This window comes from Barbus barbus (genome assembly GCF_936440315.1).
Source record: "Barbus barbus genome assembly, chromosome: 50".
NCBI lineage: Eukaryota > Metazoa > Chordata > Actinopteri > Cypriniformes > Cyprinidae > Barbus > Barbus barbus.
In genome coordinates, this window is record NC_136728.1 from 12,648,040 (window position 1) to 12,674,742 (window position 26,703).

At 40.3% G+C, this 26,703-nt stretch overlaps 1 long non-coding RNA gene across 1 annotated transcript in view; it reads left to right on the forward strand.

The window, feature by feature from the left end:
- LOC306868481 overlaps positions 1 to 4,604 on the forward strand; it is a 105,367-nt gene extending 100,763 nt beyond the window's left edge. Inside the window, exons 2-4 of the long non-coding RNA XR_013784105.1 lie at positions 868 to 912; positions 1,725 to 1,801; positions 3,255 to 4,604. This is a non-coding gene — a long non-coding RNA (uncharacterized lncRNA). The remainder of the gene's footprint in view (positions 1 to 867; positions 913 to 1,724; positions 1,802 to 3,254) is intronic.
- Positions 4,605 to 26,703: the final 22,099 nt, after the last annotated feature.

A 26,703-nucleotide genomic window follows, 5' to 3' on the forward strand; every position in this document is an offset into this window, starting at 1 on the left:
ATCAAAATTGTAATTGAATCGAATCTAATTGCAAGCTTGTGAATAGAAATCGAATCTAATTGTGAAATTTGTCCCTTGCATACAATTTTAAAAGAAAATAACAGTAGGCTGTATATAATGATAGCGGTTATAAATAGCTATTTATTTCAGCTGTCAACTTGTAATTGTATAATTGGAGATTGAGTTGAATATATCTGTAAACAGTGTCTATAATGCAAGTTTTTGTGCTAAAGTGGCACAACTTTTTGGTGAATTTGTATTCAGTGATAAAACAGATTCTGTTTTCAGGGATTTTCAGCTTATAGGGTTCAAATGCATTTTGTTTTGTTTTTTTAAAACAAAAAGAAGAAGAAAAAGCAAAAATGTGCATCTCTCAAGTAAAATGTGGCGGCATGAAGTCTAAATCTTTTGGAGATGGTTTGATGGTTGTTGTTTTGAGTCACTCTTCTTGTACTCTTAACAACCTACTCTTTTTCCATATCTGTTATTTATTCACAGTGTTGAACTCATACACATTTACGCTTCTCAACTGTGCTGAAACTTATTTATTATTATTTTATTTTTTCCACTTTCCAGACTCTTTAAGTGTAACAAAACCAGTCTGGTATGGAAGTGTGGGGTTGTTCTCCTCTGAAACTGGCCACCATTAGGGGAATTCCACCAATTTTAGTGCGAGGAAGACATGGATTTTCCACAAAAAAGAAGATACGTTCACTATGGTCCATTGGGCTGTACAGTTTAGTGCCATAACCAAACCGTGAAGCCTCATATGCCAGCTGAGAACATCAGAAGCATGTTTAGATTGTGAAAGAAGTCGTACAGAACGCTGTAATCATTGTTTGTTTCTCTGTTTTGTTTGGTTTGCAGGTGGCCATGGATTTCGTATAGGCTAAAGCTTGTGCATACATTCAAGTAAGTGCTGGTTAAAGGTTTTGCTGACACTGCAGCTTTTATAGCTTCTGTATCTGATTTTTCAAGCCACTCTTTATTAAAAAAATGTCCTGCTATGACATAAGACAGCACTACCTTGAAAAAGACTAGTAGCTGAAACGTTTGTTAATAAACAGCCTATGCTTAAGTGAGTGTGCAGTTTTTCTCCTCTAATTGATTCATATTTTTTCCTTCAACTTGCACCTCTATAGGTGTGTGTTTGCTTTGCCTCACTTGCTCTAATAAGATAGCAGTTTGTCTAAGAATTTGGCTATTTTCTGGCATCCATGGTTGAATGTTTCAGTTTCATTTAAGGACATATAAGAAGTATGCAATGAACCAAGAAATACCTGCTGGTAACGTGATGAAGTTTTGTGGCATGAAATACTAACATACCTGCTAATACTTATAGGATGTTGAACTTAAAGTAAATGTGTTTATGTGGTTACAAAGGCTTTAACTCTAATGTCAGATCGGAAGTGAAATGATTAATTATAATCAATGAACATGGAGTTTTTTCATGATTTGACACTTGTGCTGCACTTCATATCAGTTTTTTCATGATTTGACACTTGTTTGTTGTGTTTACATTCTTGTTGTTTCCTTCTTTCTGTGCCTGGCATCAAATAATTTCACTGTATCTTATCACTCCAGCTTCATTTTGAGTTTTTCTACATTTCCCACAAGTATCTAAATACACATAGTTTCATGTAACAGCACGGAGGTGGGTGTTGTTTTAAGGGCTCATTATTTCAGTAAAGTGATAATGCATGTGTGTGTGTGTGTGTATATAGGGACACGTCTTACCAGGAGCGGGTGTTGCTGACGATGGCTTTTTCAGTTGTTCCTTTGCACAAGCTGTGAACCTCAGGTCTGCATGTATTTTGTTTGTTGTGGTAGTTTAGATTCAGATATTGCAGCCTTTTAATATCTCCTTCAACAGTAGATGTCTTGCACATTTAGAAAATGCTAGATATGTTTGACTTAGCTCTGGTTCAATGCTTGCATACATTTACAGTTTAGGCATACAGAAAATATACATTTTTATTTATATTTAAAATCAGAATTTTATTATAATTTTGAATGTATTTACTTTTTTCTGAGTTGTTTTGTGGTGTACTGGATGTATTCAATTATTTTTTAATTTAAAGACAAAATTCTTATCGTTTTGATTTTATATTTCATTATTATGTTTTCTTTTACTTATGTATGTTTTGTTATTTTGTTTTTGAAATTGTTCTTAATTTTTCTTATGTTGTGAATTTATTTTTATTTATTTATTTTTAACCTTTAAAGTTAGACTTTTTGTTTTATATATATATGTGTGTGTGTGTGTGTGTGTGTGTGTGTGTGTGTGTGTATGTATATATGTATATATAGGCTGAATATCTACTTTACTATTTAATTTTAATATTTAAATATATTTAAAAAATAAGTATATACATACTGGTTTTATTATTTATCTGACTTTATGAGGAAATTATTTCCTAATTTTTTTTTAACTCTATGACCTTTAGACTCTGACCTAGACACTGGCCAACCATCGTACCAATAGCAACAGCAGTGAAGATTCTCAGTATCACAAATGATCTGATACTTAAACATGCTGAACCACAGAAACCTGAATTACATTTGAATTCCTGTAAATGTTCTCATGAGGGGTTTCCATGCTATTTATAAATCCCATTCATTACTAAACCTCCTTTCATTTACTCTTGCCTCTTTTCTTATACAATAATTCTCTGTAAATCCTGAAACTGAGGTTGTCTGTAACCTTATGAAATAAATTCAGTATAGACACAGAGGTAATTATGAACAGTGGAACATATGGCTTAAAGTGCTTTGCCAGTTCCTCTGTCTGGATGCCAATGAGAACAGTATAAACTCTTGCTTGGACTGAAGTCACTTGTTTGGGTTGTACTAAAGATGGTGCCGCTTTAATCTGCCAATCCAGAAGTTCACATTAGAACTCTGAAGTTGTGTGTCTTTGCTTAAAGACAGTGTTGAGAAGTCGCTAACTAAAAGTAGCTTACATGCATGACAGTAGCTCATTTTACAGTAACAAGTAATTTTTTTCCAACAAGTAGTGGTTATAGTGTGACAAGCTGCAGTTTTAAAGTAAAGCAAAACAGCAATTTATATTGAAGCATGTAGGGAATAAACACTTTATAGTTGTCTTTTGGTGAATTTGGATTATAAATTTCTCTATTAATATTTATAAAGCTAGTAGAATGGGGTGTGTGTGCATGTGTGAATATGTGTCATTTAAAAGAGAAACCTCTGGTGAGAATGACTTGACACTTTTGCACTTGCACTCTTTTCAGTTCCTGGGATCGGGTCTGTGCAGCTGCCGGCTGCAGCTGAGCTCCAGTTGAGCTCTGTGCTGGAGCCACAGTTTCTAAAACCTCTCTCCACCCCGGCTACACGTTCTCCTGGAACGCTTTAGCGCGTCTTTCCTTGCGGTCAGTTCTCCCTGTGGTTCAGACATGCCACCCAATCTCCTGCTTATTGGACCCATCTGTCTCATTAGATTGTGTGTCATTGCTGGTACTGTTTTAAATGTCAGATTTGGAGGCTAGCCTGTATCACTTCCTCTTCCATTAAATACGCTAGAGAAAATGCCAGGTTCTTCATAGGGTTGGCATGATTTCCCTACAGGGTTTAAGGGTTTAAGGCGGTATATGGGATATTTTGAGATCTAGCTGCATTTTTTCTTGGTTGAAATTTTCCATGTGTTCCACAAGATTTACCCAGGTAATACTCCTATTATTGCACCATCCTGTATAAATGAGTTTTTTTGCCACCATGTTGAACCATATCTGAGTTGAAGGACGTGCACCTGCAGTGGCCATCGCAAGACCCCATGCATAACGTACAGTGTAATTAGCAACACTCATTAGTGTGCAAAGCAAATTGATCATTTTTTTAAGAGTTTGGCATTAATGTGTTCCAACTTCTTTTGGTTTTTAGGATTTGTTAAAACGTAGCCATTTTATTACGACAGTTACTGTATTTAAAATAAGTGCATTTTTAGCTTGGTACTGTGTTAATTTTTTATAGTTCTTGTCTTAGTGGTAGGATTTTTCTTTTGATGAGTAAATTATATCATATTCATTAATTATTTGATTTTACTTTAAAATGGCATCTCATTTAGTTGACGAAAATACTGATCTAGTTCTAAAGAAAGTGAAAAATCAAACATTCAAACATTCTAGAAATAAATTTAAACATGTATCAACGTTTTACAAAAACAACATGAGAGAACTGTCCTTGTCCATCATTTTCTGTAGATATAAGTTACATAAAATTGCATTTATGTTGTGCATGTAAGTCATTTCATACAGGATGCACTTCAGTTTACTGGTGTTCATTCACTGATCAGCTGTAGTTCGCAGATTATTGATTATGATTGTGTTATATGCAAAAAAACTATTTTTGTAGATTTCTCTTCTATAAAAACATTGTTATTGCCTTATTAATATGTTGAATCATTGTTTTTTCCCTCATGTTTTCTTCAACAGCATGTTTGAATAAGAGTCATTTAAATACTGCCATGATGCAAATTTTTTTACTTTTTTTGTTATCATTAGCTTGGTTTCCATCCAAAGTTGCAAATTTAACTTGTGCGCAAAATTGTAATATCACATAAAACATTTGCGAATAAGCATGGTTTCCATCCAACGAGTCAAAATCATCACTTCCTGATAAACTGACACTAAATATCACAAAGAAAAGTAGGAGAAGCCACTGAATATAATAATTTTCATATGTAATACATGACTTGCACCTCAGAGCGAGCAGACGAAATACAATTGCCTTCGGAGGTGGATGCCTGCGTTCCCTAACAGTAGTCGTGTTGTTCTGGGAGGCAATTATACAGAAAGACTTTCCTCGGGCATTTAAGAATGACTATAACAATATTTCAGATGCTCTGCAACAAGATCGGGCTGCTAGTCAGGTTAAGCTGTCCCATGGCGCAAAGTCACATGACTTTTTTGATGTGCATAGAGGACTTTATTCGGCAGATGTGTTTCCATCTCCTATCATTTGCATTAACCCCTTTTCGCACAAGTCAAAAACCACCTCAAGCAAGCGTAAAAACTTTTTTGCTAATTTGTTTCCAAAATTTGGCGTCTCCATCACACGATTCTGATGCAATACTTCAAAATGCATATTAAAAACAGGGTTATGGAAAACAGGAATTGATCAAATCAAAAACCATTTGTTATCAAACATTGACATTAATTAATAATTTTATTGGTTGGGTGGCATGTGTTGTTAATTATGAGGTAATTATACAGAAATACTTAAATGAAAGACTTTGCTCGGGCATTTAAGAATGACTATAACAACATTTCAGATGCTGTGCAACAAGGTCGGTCTGCTAGTCAGGTTATGTCGTCCCATAGCGCAAAATTACATGACTTTTTTTATGCGCATGGATGAATTTATTCAGCAAATGCGTTTCCATCTCCAACTATTTTTCATACAAGTCAAAAACCACCTCAAGCGAGCAATTATTTATTTATTTAGAAATCTGGTGTTTCTATTATTAGTTTCTGATGCGATACTTCAAAATGCCCACAAAAACAGGGTGATGGAAACATTGCTATCAAATATTTTCATTGCTATTTTTATTGGTTTAATGGCATGTGGAGTTTTGACAGGACAATATTGACTTGTGCAATCCCATAAGGGTGTTTGGTTGGCCATGTACTGCTGATTTGATAACTTGATGCACGACAGATATATAGAAAATATATACAAGCTCGTGCACACAAACATTGTTTTAGTGCCCTGTTTGGCGGTGCACAACAACTCAATGAAGGAAACATCTGCCTGCGTGTAGCACCGTCTGCACCAGATCACCACAGCCGGCTAACTGAGGGAGAACTTCTGCACGGCACATCCACATCGCTGAAGCAACTGCTGCTGCTGTCTCATATACACAGGCACACACACACATATGAAGTTCTGCTTCAGCATACCACCAGCATCCTCCACAGCAGCTGTGTGCGTGTGTCTGTTTGTGTATGTGTGTCGACACATGAACTTTCTCTTTTCATCCAGCAGTTGGGAACATGCCTCGGGCCTCACTGCTGGCCATCAGCTCTGTTCCGTATTCTTCTGGAGTGTGTGGACGTATTTGCACGCACGTGCGCACAGTTCCTGTGTGGTAACCCTGTTTAGATGCAGTGGGTTACACTGATCAGTGCAGTGCCACACAGGTTTTTCAGTGCAGACTAGCAGGGGAAGGTTGTGCAGTATTGCAATGTGTTATATCAGAGCCGATTACGACTTGCTTTCATCCGTGTTCAAACTAATCTCACAAAAAAAGCTGATACAAAAATTGCATTTTGGTCAGTTAGGCTCCTAATATGGTTTTCAGGATAAAACCAGTGTAACTAATATCTATTAATAAGCTGTGCAAACTTGTTTTCCTTTTGAATTAAGTTGATATTTCTGAGCATATTTTTTGTATCTTAAAGGGGTCACCGGATGCAAAATTCACTTTTACGTTTGAACTGAAATGTGTGTTGGCAGTGTGTGTTCACAACCACCCTATAATGATAAAAATTCTCCAGTGTTTTTTAAAAAATCCAGATAAATAATACCCCCTTTTCCAAATCAAGCCATTCTCAGATTCTTGGCTGTGTGACGTCACACAGACCCAGGTCCCTCCCACGATTGTTGAATGACACTAGCGTTTTACCTTATACCTGCCCCGAGTGAGCTGTCATCAGTCCGCCATTGTTTCAATGCCGGAGCGGTTGTAGACAAGAATGTCTCCTAAGCAATTGAGGGTTTAGTTGTTGGATGTAATAATGAACATAGCAGTCGTCATTTACTCCTGACATCTGAGCTGCTGAAAACGCAGTGGAGTACATTTGTTGTTTTTTGAAGGGAATGCATCCCCCGATCTGCCTAAATGCGTCTATGTCCGTGCGAATCATTTGTGATTCAGCTGAATCAAATGAATTTTGCAAATCGCCTTTTCTAATAATGTGCTAGTTAGCAAGTTTCACGATGAAAGAGGCTAAAGTTTACAGTCTCTCAGAGAACTGCATGTCACCCCATGGAGGGAGAGGGGCGGGGTGAGCAGAGCTCATTAACATTTAAAGGGAAATGCACTGAACGTTCGTTTGGATCATCGATGTCAAATGTGGCTTATCTGAAACATGTAAGTAGTAGCAACATTACGTGGCCGCTCGCTTTAACATTAACCTAGAAAAATGTTCGCTATTGAAGTGTTTGTGCTGAGTGTGGAAGCTGAACAGTAGCGCGCGCTCACTGCATGACAGTTAACTTGGAGGCACCGGTGCAATCATTTGCATTTAACTTAAAATAGCCTGCCCTTCTCTGTCATATTTGCTCATACAGATAAGAGTAATACATCTTTCGAATCTGTCTACTTTTAGACAGGTCTACTTTTATTTGTGTGCACTCACAATTACAACAAATCATTGTGCTTTTGTAAAATTATAAAAGCTAAGAGGGTGCGTTTTCTGGCATCTAGGTCTCTGTGAACTTGAGCGCGTCAAAAAAATAAAAAATTTAACGAAACTGCGTTTGCTTCACAGACATGAAAAATATATCAATAGAAAATATCTACTTTTAAATGAACCAGTTCAAATGGAAAACAAATATTTTTAGATTATGCAATCTGTATGAAACTTGCACGTCCACTGTGGAAATGACTAGTCAGTGTAGTTGACTTCATCACTGCAGCCGAAAATACAGAAAACACTTATCAATTAATTACTATACTGTTAAAGAGGTCATATGATGCTTTTTTAAAGATCATTATTTTGAATATGTTGACATGATTTAATGTTCAAAAATCACATTATTTTTCAAATACTGTACATTATTTTTCAAATACTGTACATTATTGTAGGTCCTCTATGCCCCGCCTCTCTCAAACGCATCGTTTTCTACAAAGTCCCTCCTTCCTTCCAAGCGCAGTCTGCTCTGATTGGCCAGCTGACACAGTGCATTGTGACTGGCCAAACACCACAAGCACAAGTTGGAACTGTAACGCCCCTCTCCATAATCGCGAGCTTTAGCATTCAAAATAAATGTAAAGACAGTTAATAATGTCCTTAATTTTACCATTAGTTCAAGCCCGAAAGGGGAACCGAGTCGTGTGACAGACACAGTGATGATGTGAAATCCAAACACAATGTAGCACAGCAACATTTAAGACATGTAGACATAAGACCAAACAAACTCAAAGTGAACATACAGGAACGTAAGTACTCAGACCAAACAAGGATAATTAACTAGGCACACCTGAACAGAATAATACATCAACACAACTAGGGAAATGGTGCAAAAGAAAAACAAAGTCCAAATTAACAGAAATCTTGACAGTAAGAGCTATCATTATAGTGCCCTTCTGTTTTCATGCTGCACAGTACACATATAAAAAAACTACCATTAAAACATGTTTAAAAAAATAAATGTAGCCTTCTTAAGACTCATATCCAGATCGTCCTGCATCAGTTAACTGTGTTGCATCCTACTAAAAGTAGCCAAATTCTATTAGGCCATATTTACAATTTCAAACTTCCATTTCAATTAGCCAGTAACATCCAAGCCAGAAGTGGCCCTCACCTGTTTTATAATATATGGGGCATATTTGCCATGTCAAATGTGGGACAAGTAAGGCTCACAGCCACATTAGCCAGTGCTCACTGTGCCATACCTTTGCCAAAACTGGCCCAAATATGTTTTAGGAGAACTGGGCCACATTTGTGGCATCATATGCGGGCCACTTTAGGCTCACAGCCATATTAGCCAGTGCTCCCTTTGCCATATCTTTGCCAAAACCGGTCCAGATACATTTTAGGATAACTGGGCCACATTTGTGGCATCATATGCGGGCCATTTTAGACTAACAGCCACATTAGCCAGTGTTTACTAAATGTAATAAATGTACTAAATGTAAATATAATGTAAATGTATATGCTTACCATGCCATATCTTTGCCAAAACTGGCCCAGATACGGTTTAGTATAACTGGACCACATTTGTGGCATCATATGCGGGCCACTTTAGACTCACAGCCACATTAGCCAGTGCTCACAGTTCCATTTCTTTGCTAAAACTGGCCCAGATACTTTTTAATATACCTGGGGCACATTTGCTGAAACATAAGTGTACCACATTTGGTTTACACCCTGATTAGCCTTTGTCGATTGAACCACATTTGGTTGGCACTATTTGGGCCATATTTACTATTTACCACATGGGCCACTTTAGGGCAACATTCAGATTACACATTGCCGTGAACACCACATCTTTGCCTACAGAGGCCCACATGGGATTTGATACATTTGGGCCATTTTTGCTATTTTACATGTGGGCCACTTCAGGGTTACATCCATTTTAGACGGGCAATAAGAAGGCCAGCAGTGCCGTATCATTGCCTTAAGTGGCCCACATCCGTATGCTATGTGGGTTACATTAGGATGACATTTTGACTTAAGTTTTGACAAATGTGGCCCAGTTTTGTCCAAGTCATGAAAATTTGATGATTAAATTGAAAGGAACCTAATAATCATTATGTTCCCTTCAATTTAATCCTCAAATTTTCATTACTTGGTCTTAAAAAGGTCTTAATTAGTCTTAAATTTACCTTTAGAAAACTAAAGGTTATTATGCAATGAAGCTGAGGTCACCAATTAGTGGTCCCAATTAAAATCCATGGTTTATCCATAATTATATATAATTTCTATATGAATGTTTTTCCCCAAGCAGAAATGGAGCACTGAAGCAGCATTTATACCATGAAAATGTGCATTTCATGATTTATTTACACAGGAAGCACAATCATGGGAAACAAAGAATCAATGTATTAGCATAGACTTAGCAGGCAAAAAAAATGCCTTTTATTACCATACGTAGCTGGTCTCCTATCATGTGAGGTTTAGCAATTTCATGTCATTTCCAGTGCTATAAATACATTTGAATAGAATACTGACTTGACTTTTTATTTTATTTATTATATTCAGACCTTTTTGGTAAGAAATTTTAGAAGAGCTCTATAGAGTTATATAGAGTCACTTCCTCACCACAGGTTTGGGAAATAACCTTGATGTTTGCACTGTCATGGTACTTTTCATTTGCAATGTCCACCTCTAATGCAGCATTGTATGGGAAGGCCATTGTGCTCTTACTCCAATGATTCTAGTCCTTCTAGAGGTTAGGAAGCAAAGTGAAAGTCAGCTTCCTCAGAGAGGAGGCTCTTTCTCTGAGAAGAAATGGCTACTGTGGTGACTCCTCTGCAAGTCCAGACTGCCAATGGCCCTTGCTGTCCTCTCTCCCAACCACATAAATAGTCTAGCGTGGGTAAGGCACGATTGGATGTTAAAATAATAATATCCCATTTAGCAAAAGGGAAAGCACAGGGCTGCTCATTCCCAGAGCGAGTGGTGGGAAGAATCAATGACTTCCTTTTCTGAGTCTCTGTGGATTAGAGATATAGCGCAGGTCCCCAGGGTGTCTATCATATTAATAGTCCTCTCGATAAACTTGGAGAACATGTGAGAAATTCTGGTCAATGAATCAAACAAGAGATTGCATGGAAAGCGCATCTCCCAACCACGAGCGTGTAGTATCTTGTATCTTCCACACAATGGGCAAGCAGCGAAGGTGTGTGACATTTGAATGCGTTGAAGACAGCAACCTGAGATTTGAGCTTTTGAAGTGTCAGTCCGGGTTTCTATTGCTCTGGAATTGTCAGGCATTAACCACAAGTCTGTTCCGGGGTGCAGCGCCCTAAGCGAGGGAGTGGGGGACTTCTTCTCAGATTAAGTGTTCCTGGGCTTTGTGTGCTACCACAAATCGTAGTCCCATACACGAGTATGAGAAGCGCTCGAGTATCGGAAATAGATCGGCAGCTCTGCCCTATGGGATGTGCTGGGCTGATGACATCGGGTCTCTATGGTTACCAATGGGGAAAGCCCCAGCATATGCATGCTGACTCTATTCATGAGAATATCAATTAAGGATCACATGTCGAGTCTGACACTCCTCAGTTGTGCGAAACAATTGCGCTTGTTCTGGGAAAAAATAGCAATAAAAAAAAAGTTAAATATTAAAGTAAAATATTAACAGGAATTGTTTCACCTTATGCTCATTTTAACATTCAGAAATTATGAAAAACTTAATTTTAACACTTTTAAACACTACAAAACAACAAAGCAAAATCAGACACTTATAATCAGTTTGTGTGATGGTTTATTTCAATTAAAAATGTAAATAAGGAATGTTAAATTAAATTAAATAATACTGCTACGTAATTGGACCAGAAATGAACGCGCAGTGGGATCGCAGAACACAAATGCTTATCTTTTCACATAAAGTCAAACATAATGAACAGAAATTAATTTAATTGTTCAACTAGACCGCTGAAATATGGCCAGAAATAATTTTTTACATTTCTTCTATAGCTAACATCTCCCTAAGATGAGTTCCTCCGGGCAAGGTGGTGATTGTCCGACATTGAGGACAAACCCGATGTCCCTGAATGGGCACAGGAGCACCAGCGTACATACCGACATACCACACTGATGGCTGAACACGTCCCAAAGCGAGGGCCACCCAGCTCCGTTGGCCCTCCACGGTCTACCTTCCGCGTTCCTTGTCGGGTCCGGCTGAGGATCAAGGGCAGGCTGCGCGTCGGGGGACTCTGTAATGAGTGCAGGGGCCCAGCCATCACTTTCAAGCTCTGGCCCAGGAGTGTAATTTCATCAAACGCTATTTCCTGCAGATAAGACCCAAACATTTCTCCTCTTTTCTTATTTTAGGGTGGGAGGGAGCGGGAGTGATTGACATGATTTCGACTGAGGGAATGTGAATCATCTGCAGCTCTGGTAGCATTGCAGTGTGTCACATTAAAGCTCATCTGCCAAAGTATGTGTAAAAGTACACGCTTTGTGAATAGCCGCTTATCTATGGTTTGTTGTGTTTGGGCCACTTCCATTCAAACATAACGTAACTCAGCTCTCTAGCTCTTTAATAGCTTAATCAGGCCTGTATTACACTATTACTTTACTCACCCAAGACCTTGCAAATTGTTTCCAGCTTTGAGGAAAATCAGTTAAGATAGTTTGCAGGCCCTGATAGGCAGTAGATTTTAATTTAGTGTAGTTGGTCCTTGTTCTCTTTCTTTTGGTTTTGTGTTTAGACTACAGAGAGTTTGATATTTGCCTTATCTAATTTTGTTTGACCTCAGTAGCATATTGCTTGCTGTTGGCATTCCCACAGTTGGAAAGTGTGTTGTGTCAATGTATGTGAAACATTAGGAACTCATCTGAATCTGAACTGAATGATGCTGTACGTCACACGGGAGAGGAGGACAAGCAGAGAAGGACAAACATGGTACTTCCTTCCACGTGCCTCTGCCGTGATCCCAATCATTCATAAATTTGCACACCCAGGGAGGTTTGGAAGTCTGTCCATCCTGTTCATTATCTAGAAGTATCTGGCCATTAGGATGGAATGAGAAACCATCACAGGCTCATCTCTAGATAACGTCATGGTCCAGAGGGACAGCAACCTGAAAGCCCTAACAGCTCCTTTTCCGCTGGCTCTGTCTCAATTAATTGCTCCCTGTCAATGCTCTTATGTAGCACTTGCACTGACAGCAGTTCACAGCGTTTTTTAAGTTTTAGTTACAGTTGGTTGTTTATGACATTGTAAGCAACAGAAACTGGTTTTGATGCAACAAAGCAAAGAGCAAATATTTTTGTGCAACAACATGCAACTAGCAAAGCTTATGCGATCTGCTGTCTGATAAGAGTTTGATACTGTAGTTGAATTAGTCTACAACAGACAGTACACTTGGCATCTTCCTATGATTTAATCTCAGTTTTTCTGGCCCTCATTATTGCTTTGCTTCTTGTTTCTACTTTGTCATTATTTTTTACCTGATAAATACTTGACATTACCACTTTACCATGTTTTATCACTTTCTTATCTGCTAATTCTAAATGTACGTAAAATATATTTGCAAATAAATTGTATACATTATTTATATAATTTCTGTCATGACAACTCATGGGAATAGATTGTAAAATCTTTATTACTGTAAATAGAATGTACATAGGTTTGGTCTTGGTCTAGACTTGCTATGCTGTTACTGCTGCAGAGCAAGTAGACTTGCTTCTGCTAAATGGTCAAATCATAAATTGAAAAGGAAACATACTGCTGCTGCTAGAGAGAGGAAGAGCCCCCATAGCAGATCTAGACAGGTGGTGTTGGGGAGGAGGTGGGCTAAAATGGGGACCCGCATAGCGCGCAGACATAGCATTCATTGAATATGTCCTAGGTGAATGGTAATGAATATGTGCATCCTAATGGCTGGGAACACTGAATTAAATGAACCTATTAGAATGCAAGTAGATTTTCATGGCTGAACTATTCATTTATTTATAGTTATTTATATATTTTTATATAGTTGCAATTAAATAAACATATTTTATTATTACTACTAATATTATTTCTGTATTTATTTATTTGCAATGCATACTTAAGTTAATATTTTTAAGGAAAGAAAATTATATGAGTAAGTTTCAGGTTTTGGCAATTTGTGTGAATGACAGTTGTAGTGGAAAATATGTGCATATATATATATATATATATATATATATATATATATATATATATATATATATATATATATATATATATATATATATATATATATAAACACTGTACAGAGGTAGAATTACGCAACAGTGAGCTTTACTCGCCTCACACTTCACAACGCATTCTTGCTGTTTTCATCTCAGGTTCTGTATCTCTCAAACCATTAAATTAAACAACAACAACAACAACAAGAAATTATAATAACAATGCTAAATTAACTAATATGAGTTCATAGGAAGACAGTTAAACTTTGGTTTTGATTGGGAAGCACTGGTATAGGCTGAGCAGCCGCCATCTTGCTTTCTGTTTTCCAGCCCTCACACGTATCAGCACTCATGAAGGAGAGCAGACGAGGAAAGAGGATATTTTCAGTGTTCAGACAGGCCCATGGTCTTTCTCATCCTCTCTGTCTCTTTTGACCTCTGTCTCTCGTGTTAGTCTCTGTCTTCCTGTCTTGCGCACCTTCCTCTCTCGCTCTCTTTCCTTTCATTTTGACTGTTTCACTGTATGACTGCTCTGCATTGGCCTCTTCTCCATTTCTTAATGTCTGTGCCTTTTATCTCAGCTCCAGCCATCTATGTAGAGTTCTGTATAGAGCATTTAACAATTTTCCCTCTCAGTCATCTCACAGATTCACCTCTCTCAGCAGAGTCTGTTCTGAAAGCCCAACTCGCCAAAATGTAAATAGTGCAGAAGCTTTCTCATTACCTCACTGGGTATTTTTAGGTGCCTCTTAAGAGCAGACACAAGAGGAGGCCCATAACTAACCAGCTACAAGAAAAATCATAGACAATCCAAAACAACAATGCACTAATTATACGGTAGAGCAGTGTATGTAAAAATGTAAAATGTAAAATGTACTGCATGTAAAAAGTCCTTGTTGCTTTCGTCAATTTTATGTCATATTTGAAAGCAGCAGCACCTCAAGAAGACCTTGATGTTGCAAAACCGTTTGGGGAAGTTAGTAATGGTCTTGCTTTCCATAGTAGTCTGGGAACAGGAGTTGGTGTCTGAAGGGAGATCACAGTTGTCATCACATCATCCATCGCTCCCATTCCATCCATGTGCCTCTCCCTCTGCTGGTACGAAGTGTCCCTGTCTCTGACAACAGTGTCTTTGAGGAAAGGAGGGAGTTTTGCTCTGTCTGCTATGTCTGTGGGGCTCAACTTTAGCGGGGTGTTCCCTCCCTGGTTCCTCTCCAGCAAAATTACCTTCAGCTGCAGTTGAAGCCAGAGGATGACACACATCTGGGAGTCTGGGCCCAAAGCCGAGGTGGAGGCAGTCTTGATGCTTCTGCTTATGCTGTAGTCATCATAAGGCTCTCTTCTCTATGTCTCCCTGCTTTCTTCCAGGAAAGGCCTTTTTCCAGCCCGTTCACACTGTACTAAGTGAAGACTGTTTGGAAATGGAGCAAGGGATTTAGGAAGGGAAAAAAGAGAACAAAACTAATCAAATGATGACGAGGGTGACTTTTGACGAGGGTGAAATGATGTGCGTGTGTGTGTATATATATATATACACATATATAATATATATATACACATATATATACACATATATATATAATACACTATATTATAGTTATTATATATATATAATAACTATAATATAGTGTTATAACTATAAATATACTATTATAACTATAATAACTATATGTTTATAGATTTATATTGCAAATTTAAATTTTTACCATGATAATTTTTCAATGTTCAAATCTAAAATATAATTATTGGTTCCCAGAAAGACGAACTTTGAACTTTGTCTCCCCACGCACTGCAATGCAAACGTGTAGCTTAAATCACAGCTTAAATTTCCACAATTCATTTGAAATCCTTGACACTGTTAATTGCCACTGCAACAGGTTTGACATTTTTTTTGGACGTGTAGGACAGTGAGAAGTTTGATTTAAGGGTGTGTACTCACTGCACAGTTTCAAAGAGATGACTCAGAATTGTTTCCACTGAGGTGAACAGTCTCCATCCTGTTCCCCCGTAGTCATACAGAAACACAAAAAGTGACACCACGTGCACCTTTTAGCTACATACATTGATAAATTGCTCATTCTGTTTCTGGTAATGAGGATAGAACCGAAGAAATCACCTAAGCTCAGCACACAAAAAACAAGTCTGTAACACAACGGGTGCTGCATTTAATGGACAGGCTCCAGAGTTCGTCCCCCATCTCCATTCAGGCTCTGCTACAGTGAGAAGGCTCCGTTGGAGTGGATCGGGTCCAGCAAGGATTCTCCTCTCACACTTCCTCTTTTTCATCTGGCCGGAGTGGTTTCCTGCCCCCTGGATGCCGCGAGGCCATGGGGCGGATGTGTCCTGAAGAGGGTTTTCCATTAGTACAAAGAGGTGCTGAAGAGAGAAGCCTTCATCCTTCCTTCCTTTAAAGAAACCTAAAACATGACATCATAGACAGAAACCTAAAAGGGGAGGAGAGGAGGAGGAGGAGGAAAGGTTGAGAGGCTCAGAAAGGACTTATCTTCCCTTCTCAAAGCATGGCAGCTCAGTCAGATGCCAGTCTTTCAGGAGGTTTTGATCAGGCTCAGCTTTCTGCTTCCAAAAGGTTACAAAAATATCCTTCTTATTTCAGAAACTTACACAATTTCTTCTCTCTCTTCTCCTTTGCACGGAATCTAATAAAGCAATGAAACTAATAAAGCGAATTAGGACTTGAGCCGGGCACCAGCGCACAAGAGCCCTTTATGTCTTTCCTCACAATATGGAGCTCACAGGGTTGAGCTCACAGGAAGGTCTCCAGCAACGCGGGCAAATGGCTCTGGTTTGCCGTGCAACGTCTGCAAGCAATCCATGCATCTAAATGTATAGCTTTAAAGTCAGGTACTTTTCGGGGTCCACTTTCACATGCAGTCCATTTTCGTCTCAAGATGGATGCAGAATGGGTTTCTGAATCAAGACGGAAGGCAAATGTAGGAAGCTAGACGATGTCGGACCATGTGCTGTGCCATGCCTGCAGTGGCCTAAAGGAAAAAGATTGAGAGAGAGCAAGGAAAAAAAAACTGCTCTTTCATTTTACTGTGTAGCCAGCTGTACTGTACTTCAGCGGCTCTGTGCACTCTATACACTCTGCTGAACTGCCAGATAGTAATCAATTATAACCCTTGTCACTTGGGGCCATGGGTATAGCAGCTGGCCACAGGAAGCACGAGTTCCATAGCCTCTTAGCCAATCAACTGCCTCCAGCTGTCCCCACACTTAACCACCATTCAAAGTGTGGCTGCTGCGTGCTACTGACGAGGTTCCCTCACCGGACTTTCTTTTCCAGTTCTTCCTTCCTAATTCTCAACAGTGCAGACACATCCGCCTCAGGCTCTGACCACCACCCTCCCCCCTAAAGCGTCTCTCTCTCTCGCTCTTTCTCTTTCTTTCTCAGTCTCTGCCTTTTTGACATACTTTCCCTCTGCTCTTTCCTTTGTCTTTTCTGAGTCGCATTCTCAATCTTTTCTTTCGTGTCTGTGAACTCTTCTCGGCTCTTCTTTTCTTCCCTCATGCTCTTGGAGTTTTTTCACAGGTGTTTTTGTGTGTGTGTCGGGGGGGGTTTGCATGTTCTCTGGATATCCAGCCTGTGGAGAGCAAGCCAGCCGGCAGATCAAAGCCCGACCCTGTAAAATGATCTGAAAGAGTCCCCCATTAGCATCCATCAGGGTACCCTGAAAGCTCCCCACTTGGCTGAGGGGGTCTGAGGGCCCCCCAAAGTGAAAGGCAGTCTGCGGAGGGAAAGAATTGGAGGGGGGGTAAAAAACAGGCAATCGGGCTGAAGATATACAGGAAATATTTTAGGAAGGGAGGAAAATTCCCACAACACACCGAGGTCGTTTTTTTCTTCTTCTTTTCTCTCTTTCCCTCTCTCCTTGTCTTAAGATTTCCATATAGTGTCGAGACTGTAAGCAGAGAATATCTCCATCTGTGCTCCATCTCAAGCGTCGTATCCTCTTTACCCCTCTGTTGGAGGGTCAAGGTTAGTTCCGACATCAGCAGGGAGGGAGCGCTTCAGCCTGGTACATCGCGTGGTGTTAACGAGCACCTCCATTTGTCAATTTGAGCACCAAACTGACCTACTTCCAAACCGGTTTTGGAAGCACAATGTGAGTTTCAAAGGCACAAACCTGATTACAAATCTGCCATCTGGTTTTACATCAAATGTATAGTCTCTCCCAGTGCTGTAATGAACACTTATGCTAGCTCCTTCCACACTAGTGTCTCGCAAAACCTTTGGTGCCCCCATATGGAAGAGAACAAGGGGACCCCGCTGTAGCACAGTTATGTAACCCTGTGGCCCTCCCATGCTACTTACCCGCACACATGCTCAGACACACTCTGCTTGCTTGTCCCTTTGTGCTGACTGCTCAGGTGCGCATGTGTTGTAGATTTGACTGATGGCTGTACAGTACGTCTGCATGCAACTTCCCATCAATTGCGACTTTGTTGCGTGTGAGATGGTACTGTATATGTTTGCATGATAATTTGCATTCGAATCTGTGAACTTTAAAGCGTGCATGCACGTGCTAATGTGTGTGTGCGACTGCATGCCGCTGTCCCAATAATGGATGTCCCGTTTGGCATGCCGAACACTCGGCTGTCCGACCGAGGATGAGTCTGAGGAAAGAGGATGTGATCTCACCCTTTAAAAATCCAACCTATGTCGTTTGCTGCTCATGACTTAATCCAGGCTTCTTCTTTGTGCTAAGCAGCCCCCTCCACAACCCACCTCCCCTTCTCTCTTTTCCTTCTGTCCCCAGTTCCTGCTGGATAGGAGAAATGAGGCCGGAACGGGTGAAGGTCTTTTCCACTGTATTCTAAAAGACTTTGGCAGATGCAGAGCTCTACTATTGCCTAATCTTCACATTATTCCTGTTGTCATTAATGCTATTGTGCGGGTAAGTATATCACATTGCAAACATCAAAACTGGTTGGCCAAAACCTGCACACACACTCTCAAGAAAAGTGAGCCTTTAATTGCGCTAACGCCACTGCTCAACAACTGTCCCGGCAGCTGTTGGGACGCGGCAGATGATGGTGGCACATCATAACTCAGGCTGCTGTGAGAAATGCCAGCAATGCAGTGACTGCAGCCCGCACTTCCTGTCCGAGGGCAAAGGACCTCTGTGTTAGCATGATGTAGCAGAAGGGCTCACAGATGTCGCTTAAAACTCTGACCCTGAGCTTTCACTTTCATTCAGCAACATCTGTTGTCACAAGTGTTATGACATAGAGCAGAACATCACAGCAGCTATAAATAGTGTCGGACAGTACTTGTATGTACAGCTAGCATCAATGCTAATTGTGTCTAAATGATGCTAAACCTCTTTTAGATGGTTGCTAGAATTTGCAGTGCATAAATGTGGTATTCAGCATTCTCATTCAATGAGAAGATTCACAAGACGATGTCATATGGCTTTGGAATGAATGTGCATGCCAAGCTTATTGCGAATCATTTCTTGAGGATAGATTGATCTGTTTCGGAACACTTCGGGGGACTGATTTGCATCAGCGCTTCAGGACAAACTGACACCTTGCTTCCAGAGTTCCTTATCTTTCCTAAGAGAATGCAACCCTCTTTTATTGTGCAATGTGTGTCATAATCATATCTTTTATTATTTTACAGCAACCATAGATGAACCATGCCACACACGACAAGGACAAGGAATATTTATGTAACTTTTCATCATACATAATTGTGAATTTGTTGTGCATGCTATATGTTTAACTCCTCGTGGAATGTGTCTCACGAGACTTGCTTCCTTCCCATCATGTTATCTACTGTTTTGTCTGAGGAACATTCAGCCCCCCTCATACGGCACAAAACATACATACTCCTCAAGCCTCGTGTGCTGAAAGGGGGCCGAGCACCACCCCTGATAATCGTGTGCAGGCAGCTGAGGTAGCTTAAACCCTCGTAGCCGACACACGGCTCAGGAAAGCGTTCCCAGCACCTCCATTCCATTGCACAGCGGATGTCATTACCTTGTTCCCAGCCTAGCTCACTCCTTCTCCTCATAACATCCAATTGATTTATCCCTGATTGTTTGAAGCTTGCAGAGTGCAGCTGGATTTGGTCCATATGAGGACGGCGCTGAGGGGTCATCTATAACAATCATTTTCAGTGGCTCATTATTCTCGGGCCAAACAACCCAAAGACCCAATTTCCTTCTTGGCTGTCCATAAAACTGACAGATGGCAGAAACCTGGAAATAATTTTTTTTCTTTTTTTTTTGGTTCTCATAATCATTAACCCCTCAAATGTCAAATACAGAGCTCCCCCACTCTGAAATTTCTTTTTTAAAGGTGAGGAATTTTGGGGGGCGGGGCGGGAAAAGTATGTGAAATACCTTGAGGGTGCGCTACACCAAAGTTAAAGTTTTCACATGATCTGCTTTGCGATGTAGATTTTTGTTTGTCTTGCTTTATGGTTATTGTTTTAAATGGAGGAATTCCCCAAACAGCATCCTTTTTCATGCAGTTTGGATGTTGAGAGGACATGAGACAGATAGCCTCGCCTCTGAGAGTCTCTCGATTTCTGGGGGAAATGCCTCTGTGATAAATGCAAGGCCTGGAACAACAGCTGAAGTAGGACTTGGCCAGATCCCCCAACTGTTTGAGACACGAGAGCAGTTTCCTCATAGCTTGGCTCAGGCTCATGAATGACCTCTTAGATTTTTTCCAATAATAACCAAACTCCTCTACTCAGCATTTAAAACATCCCTTTCTTCCTGTTCTTTTTTCTACCTCTTGTCCTTTCTTTTCTTTGAAATTTCCACCCCGTCATTCTGGCAACGCTAGTGCAAGTTCAGAGTTGAAACCTAATCTATATCACAGCAGACTGCAGGGCCCAGGACAGAGTCTGAGAGCAGTGAGTGGGTGGGCGTGTGTGGGGGGCTATCAAGGGGGGCTAACAAGCCTTTTCTTCTGTCCTAAAAGAAAGATGAACACTGCTATCTTAGAGTTTCCCATTGGTAGAATTCTTTTAAATTACGTATTCGGATTTAATCAGGCGTATTTTAAAAATATCTCTCAGTACAAGATATGTTTGCCATTGAGATATGTCATCTATTTTTTATTTTATTTTAGTCCCTCTTTGTCATCTGTCTGTGGTTTTTCCTCAAAACATTATGCTTTTCAATTAATCATATCCTGGTTATAGTTTACGCAGAGGCCTGCGAGGAAGATGACAATCTGTTAATTTGCTTGTAGTGACATTTTTACTCTGCCATCTTTCATTGCGGTCACTGACCTACTGTAAATATGTAGTTAATCCCTCCCCCGTGTGTTTGAAATGTCATGGCTGATGAGAGAACATGTATTTGCTTGTTATGGATTTCCTATGGAATGCACACTTTCGGTCATACCCACGTTTCATGTTTTAATAAGCAGTCATTATGGAGTATTTATTTTCCTACAGGGTGTGGAAGCCAAACCTGTTGGTACACTACTGATTCACGCTCCCCCAGCCCACCATGCCTGGCATCACGGTTTGAACTAGTCACTCACATTCTTGAAGTGGATAGGAATACTTCACCCAAAAATTTAAATTCTGTCATCTTTTACTCAACCTCAACTCAAAGATACTTCGAAGAGTCCATACAATGAATGCAGTGGGGTCCAAAACACAACATTGCCGCTGTTGAGGTGAATTTTGTGGTCAAGCTGAGGGCCACTCATGTGCCTGCACTTTCATTTCTGTTATGATGCTCCACTCAAGTTTTAATGAATGACGTGTACTGTATATGCAAGCGTGGGTCTATTAAAGCGAGAAGAAGGGAGGGGAAAAGGGAAGCAAACTTTATATGACTCTTCAATGAATGGTAGAAGGGAGGGCAGCAGCCACAGCATGACAATTCCAATGATGGCGACCATTCATAGACACGGGAAATGCTTGACCTCACACCCTGAGAGACGGCAACAACAGCCTGCTTGTGTGAAAGGTGTTACTGGGTATAATTAGGGCTTGGCAATGAAAATTGTCTACATGCTTGCTGCTACCACCAACATTGCTCTCCTGATAGCATTCTAGGATGCAGTTTATGCTTGGAGTTCTTAAATGGATAGTTCACCCAAAGACTTCGCTCAATACCTGTATGACTTTCTTCAGCAAAACACAAAAGAAGATACTTACGGCACTTTTCCACTGCGTGGTACTCAGTTCGGCTCATTTTGTGTCTCCACTGCAGTTTAGTTCTGCTTTAGAGTGGGCGGGATTATTCACGTGTCGTTATAGTTGCGCCGCCTCTACTGCCGTGACTCCTGAAAAACTTTAATTCTGCGTCACTCCATCGCGCTCTCGCTGGATCCACTCCTCAGCTATCAAAGAGAGGAACATCTGTACTTCCTCAACAGACAACGAAACAGCCATTTTTTGATTGTTTAAAAAAGATGCGCTCATTCGAAACAGTTGCGTTCGATCCTTCGCTGGCGGTGCTGATTTAAATCTAGCGGGTCTGTTGTGTCTCGTGCTAAAAGTTCAATGACGCAGGCAGAGATGACCCTCTCCGGCCAATCAGTGATCAGCAGAGTTTACACGTCACGTTTTGATAACGGTACGGCTCGCTTGGAATCTCGGCCGAGGTGGTACTACAAAAAGTACCAGGTACCAGGTACTGTTCCCAGTGGAAAACCCGCCAAAAGTGAGCTGTACTGAACCATGCCGTGCTGTACTATGCAGTGGAAAAGCGGCATTAAAATGTTTTGTCCACACAATGCAAGTCAGTTGGGTCCAATACACTTTTTGAAGCTCATCACAAAAGGAATTAGATTTTTGCATACTTGTTTGTCTGTGCTTCTCACAGGGTCAGGTCAGCGATGTAACTATCCCTGTCTCAATTTCACTAATTGGATATATGTAACAACATTACCTAGATGATGGTTTTGATGGAGCATGTGACAGGAGTTAAAAGAACCGCGCTGTTTTCTAGAACTAACTAGTACTAACTAACTATCTCTGACCTTGTTTATGGACCCCAGACTCAATCCTACTATTGTGCACATGAAGGCTTGACTAAGGGCGACCGATTCAGGCTCTGGTGGCATGACTGCTGTAGCCTGTAATGCATGCTCCCAGGCCCTGCGTAGGAATTCAGAGGTAGCTTTACTGCCGTCACCGCAGTGCCTTTCTCCATGGCTCGTCTGTTCATAACTGCTTCTATTCACTGTCAGCAAACTTCCTGAACCACTCAAGCTAAGCAGCGTGGAAGGAGCCGTCACTTTAAAGGTCTTTTGGTCTCTCCGAGCCATCTTTTATGGCCGAGCACTGGGGTCCAGATTGGTCCCTCCCCAGTTCATTAGAAGCTTGTTGTCCATTCTCCCTTTCTGGCATTCTCATGGAGAGCTCTGGGGAAGTCAGGGGGTTGACCCATCAGTCAGGAGGTCTGGGGGGGCTGACCCTTGACATGCTGGGAAGCTCCGGAGAGTGGAAGTCGAGCCCTAGAGAAATTAGTGGGGGGAGCAAGGCATTTCCATCCCACATCCCCAGCAGAGTTTCTCTTCCCTTATTGAAATGCTTTTTACCATTCACACCCCCAGATTGAAGTGGACAGTTCTGAATTCTGAATCAGCATGGAGGGAGGGTAATGGAGATTACCTTCCTGGAGAGACAGACAGAGAGATGAAGGGGGCAGGGGGAAAAAGAAGAAAAAGAGAGAAAGGAAGGGGGGAAGATGTAAGAAATGGGTCATTCGGACCCCTGAAGTCCTTGTTGGGGAGAAGATTCCAGGTCTGGTTCCAGCCACGGCCACTGTTTACACTCCCCCTGCTAAAAATAGTGCTCTCCTGTCCGGAATGATTCAGGAAAAATGTTGCATCCCTTTTTATAGCCTTTGCATGACACAGCATGGTCAGTGTTGTTATCTTTCCTTTTCCCCCTTGTCCTCCTGTTTCTCCGACACAAAGCATCCCTCTGTCTTCGGTGAAACACATGTATTAGATTGGGAGTGCAGAAAGCAAGGGTCACACTCCTGTCAGTAATTGCAATGCGATTATGAATGAGCTAACGTGATTAGGGCAGAGGAGTGATTGAAAGGTGAGTGCCAGCCTGTGATGTGGACTGGCTTCTCAACTATGTGGAGGAATTCCAGAGGTAATGGATCATGAATGGCTTTCTCTACCCCAAATGTGGACAGGAGAAGGGCAGAAAGTTAAGAATGAGTCCTGTGCAGAGAAATGGAAAATTAAAAACAGGCATCAAGATGTTTTCTGAGACTATGAAGAAATTTTTATCATTTGTGGTTCCAAAATTAAATTTAACATACAGGATTTTTGCATGCTAATGTCTGACTTGAAAACTAGCAGGAATGGTTCTAATGATAGGAATGATTCTATCAAAATATATGAAATGAGACATGAAATATGAATGAGAAGAATTCTTTTGTTGCATGACCATGCAGTGACATGATTGTAAACGTTCAGTAAAAACTCTCCAAACGTTTTATGATTTATAAAGCTTATGGTTTTGTGGGACTTTAGATGTATTAAAGGAGGTCGTCACATTGCTGTATTATTGGTTGCTAGTAGACATTTATACTTCTTCATGAGATGGATCACAGTATACAAACTTACTGGTAATCGATGCATCATGTTGCTGCTTATTTGCATAAAGTAATCTTTGTTCAACTCTTTTGCATTGTCACCTCAAATCAGGAACTCTTAAGGTTCAAAATTAAAGTTACAAAATACATCTAGTGAATGAAAGTGGTTATTTGTTGCATTATCATGCAGTGATGCATAATTGTATAAGTTCTGTATATCCTAAGCATATTTACTAAAATAAACTAAATGAAAAGTTCATTATGTCTATAATGTAATGTCATTATTAATGCAGGTAGCAATGAATGGACACATGCACTTATGTTTTTGTAACAAATCTGGGTTTTATTGAATTTGCCCCAGCAAAATCTTTAGAATTTCCTATAAATTCTGAAACTATGAATGTTCTTCTTTATGGAAATCAGGTAAACATTTGGGACTATTTTTAATAATATAAAATCTTTTTATATATATTTGTAAAATGTTTATTTTATTTATTTATTGTATTGTAAAGCCTGATGGTTGAGGTGAAAATTATTGTTAAATATTTCAGTTCAGTCAGGACCACTCTGTTTGAGTCAGAATATTGTAGAGGTCCTGAACTTTGTATTTGGCTTCACTCTGATTCTGAGCTATCCACAGGCAAATCTCACTGAGGTTTGAACCCCACTGAAGCCTAAGCAATTGCCAAATATTATATATGCAAGAGTTGTATATGCCAAGTAGAGTAATACAGTACTGTGAATAAATTGGACAATTTAGCAACAAGCTGAACAGATGATATATCTCTGTGGACAAGCAGTTAAGTGATCATGTATCTGCATAAGGTGGAATTGGGGATGGAGGAGGGTAAGCGCATGTCTGTGCGACAGACTATGGCAAGTGTGAGTATGGATGAACTTATATATCTTATTAATTGTAGTGGGAGGATTTACGATCAGCTGAGTGTCAGCTGATGCTGCAGTCATGCCGTGGTCTGCCTGAACTACACTTGAGCTCCATTCGTCGCTCAAACTAGATTTCAGTCAAGACCACTCTGTTCGAGTCAGAATATTGTAGAGGTCCTGAACTTTGTATTTGGCGGCAGGCTTCACTCTGAAGGGTTCAGATTCTGAGCTATCCACAGGCAAACCTCACTGAGGTTTGAACCCCCCAACACAAAGATGTAGCAGTTCGGCTCTAAGATCATTCAGGGAGTGCACTCTCTGAATGGTTAGGAGAGCTAGCATGCCTTATTATTTAAGGAGAGTAGCTTCTTACTCTGCAGAGAATAAACCATTATCAGATCAGGTCACGTGTTGGCGCAATGGGCAACAAGACGTTCCAAAATATTCAATCCATGGCCACATTATCCACATTTTCCCATTGGATGCCAATGTCTTCCAGGTCTCTTAGAAAGCCTGTCTCTATGTCTCCGTTGATCTTCCTTATTCGGCTGTTGATTCAGCCGATGTCCCTCCATCAGTGACGACTATGCTCACAAGGTTGATAAAATCGGCTGTCCTCGAACCATCAGTGGAACTTTGGTTTGTGTACCTCCTACTCTCATCGGTTGGTGTTATCTGTTCAACTTCCCACCCTCTGCATTCAGGCTGATTGTCTCTTAGCGAATACTCTCGTCTCAGCTGGTGAAGATAGTGTTCAATTTCAATTATGTTCGATTTCAATTATGATCAGGAAGCTAATCTCTGATAAGACAACTGTTGAGGATAAACTACAAAATGTATGTATATCAGACATAATGTTGAATAACTCCATAAGAGGAAGAAATAATGTAATATTCCCACAAACAAAATGAAGTACAAAGTTAGCTGCTTGAAGCTAGGCAAACATTGTCTCCTTTATGTAGACATAGAGGGAAAATGATGTTGTGCTAGCATGAATAGCATTATCACTAAATGAGCGATTTTATAATAATTACAATATAGCTACGCCAACCTGCAGCCCTAGAGAAATGGTGTGAAGAGTGAAAGGCTAAATATCTGTGTTAATGTGGAGCCTCTTAATAAAAGTTGAAATATAGCACAGTTGAAATGAAGTCACATGTAGCCAGTGGAATGTCCATGTCATCAAAGTCCCTTCTAGGCAAGTCACTTCATGTGAATAAGTCCTTAAAACGCCTCTCAGTTAGGTAGTGCAGCTCCTCTATCCTTGAACGGGGAAACACCACTCCATCAAAGTTTATCACCAATTGTCTGACTAAACATCGTCATTAAAATCTCAGATGAAATCTGACAATGACTGTCTTATAATGTTCTAAACGCACGAATCCCGAAATTGCGTTTTCTCAGCTAACCAGTCGATGCTTATGCGCTGTCCTAAATGCGCGTCTCAAGAGCACCGCCCGCCTCCACAGCAGCTGGAGCCTCCAACAGCAGCCGAAGCTACTTAATCCATCAGCAAATGGCTCATAACTTAGAAGGGCGAGACCTATCGGCCACTCTGCGTGCTGCACATCCTCCCATCAGTGTTAACAATTATGCAACTTTTTGCTAGATAACGACTTCCAGACCCTTTAGCGACTTTTCCAAGTGCCTAGTGACAAGTAATGTCTTATGTATATAGAGATTTTGTC